The following is a 2,101-nucleotide window of genomic DNA, read 5'->3' on the forward strand; positions in this document are numbered from 1 at the left end:
TTTTAACTGGTTACTCCCAGCAGCATTAAAGTGACATTTGGAATTTTTCAGCATAATCTCAGCAGGTAGTCCATTTACTGCTTCCACAGCAATTTTGTACTAAGGGTCTCAGGCACTTTTGCATTAAACCCATTAGTAGTGAGCAAAACAAGAGCAGAGACCTACAGGTGAGTGTGGCAGACTGCATATATTTATTGGCAATATATTTTATAACTAAAGAAGAAGGAAAAGACAACCAGTCAAAATATATGGGGCTCTCAATTTGAAAAGCTAATCATGATGATGTAGGACAATCTCTCACCTTTTCTACAGCAGAGGCCACAGTCTTCACTTATGGTCATCTTTATCCAAAAACAACTTAAAGGATTACTACTGAACACCTGCTTTTTAACTACACCAACAACACTGTTTCTTATGTTCAGGTATTCCCTTTCTTCACAATGAGACAAAGATTCCAAAATGGTAGATGAGTACTGAAAACATTATAAAATTTTGGATTCTGAGAAAAACCATCTTAGATCCATAAGGCTGTTCTGTTAAATGATCACTCATTATTTAAATGTACCTTACAGCAGGAGCGGGCAGTTACAGAGGGGACAATTTGCACCCTGCCCTATGGCCAGCAGCAGTATATTTTTGCCTGAGGATCAACTAAAAATATATCCAGATGCAGCAAGAAGTATATTTCTAGTTCACATTTATGGGTTTATCACACACTTTTTAAAAATCAATTTCAGCTTATCTTCATAAGTTTGAAGGGTAAAGGTTTATGGTTTGCTTTGAAGCCTTGCACCAGGAAGCATTTCAAAACTTTGAATGGATTGCCCCCCCCCCTCTTTTTTTTTTTTACATTGGGAGTTTGGGATTTGGAAGGATTCAAGTAAGATTTGGGAACTCTCAAAAAGAGGTGGAGGACACAGTTGCCCCACCCCTATTTTATAGAGGGACTCTTTTCCAGCCAGGAGACATGAAACGGAGACAAACACATATTCATTAATTTTGCTGTGCTATGCTTATGTTAAGCAAGAACCAGTAAAACCACTTTATATCACCATATAATAATGAATATTCTCTTAAACTGCATGTCCTCCAAGTTTAGCTAGAACATAAAAATATACATGTGCCCCCCCCCCTTGTTGGGAAGATTAGGTGTTGAACTTGTTTCCACAGTTTACATGAATCAGCTGGGTTTTTTTTTACAACCTCAAGAAATAACAGGCACATGTTATTGACAAGATCCACCCACATCCAAAGATCAGTATAAACATTTCAATGAGACCTAAATGATTATTGTGATTTGAATAGAAATATATATCCAGGTGCATGCCTACATTTGCAGTAGAGCTATATGTCAACCAGTCAGTATATGTTAAGAGCTCTCTGCCCTGGGTTCAGAAAGTCACAGCTAGTCCTGGAAATTGACAAGAAATAGACTGGAACAAGAAGAATACATGCAGATACTTTTCAGACATCCTGGAAAATACAACTTCAGCAAATCCTGAGGCTTTTGGGCACTCTGGATGAGCCCTCTGCAAGTGATTAACATAGCTATAATTTCCAAAATCCAAAATCTTATAATGTTTTTGGCATAGCTTTCACCAGAGCTGGGAGAAGTTATTATTCTGGACTATAGTTCCCCAGAATTTCTCAGTGACCATGCTGTCTGAGAGATACTGGGAGTTTGTAGTCCCCTGGTTGTCTTTTATGGCCTCCTGTCCCCATGAAGAACAGCTGCACTTCAACTAGTTATAGTTTAGAGGGTGATTGGGCACAATAAACTTATATTTCAAAATTAAGGCAATGAGTACAAGTGAACAACTTTTTTGATGTAACCTCTATGGCTATGAGTTTGGCGCAGTGTGTGAGAAAACTCCAAGGAAAGGGCTGTACTTGCTGATTGAGTTCAAAAGGAGGAACAGAGCAGGAGCTGGAGAGGAGCTACAGTTGCCAGGGCTAAGGAGTAAACCTCTCTTTTTTTCTTTGAACAAGGTACTGGTATCTTTAGTTGTGTGTTTAGGAGGTAAACAAAAGGACAAATTCTTTGTAGTGTGATTTCTATGTTTCATTTGCTTCAATTTTGTATTTCCTAGCATTCAAATGT

The sequence above is a fragment of the Sceloporus undulatus genome, chromosome 2, assembly GCF_019175285.1.
Source record: "Sceloporus undulatus isolate JIND9_A2432 ecotype Alabama chromosome 2, SceUnd_v1.1, whole genome shotgun sequence".
Lineage (NCBI taxonomy): Eukaryota > Metazoa > Chordata > Lepidosauria > Squamata > Phrynosomatidae > Sceloporus > Sceloporus undulatus.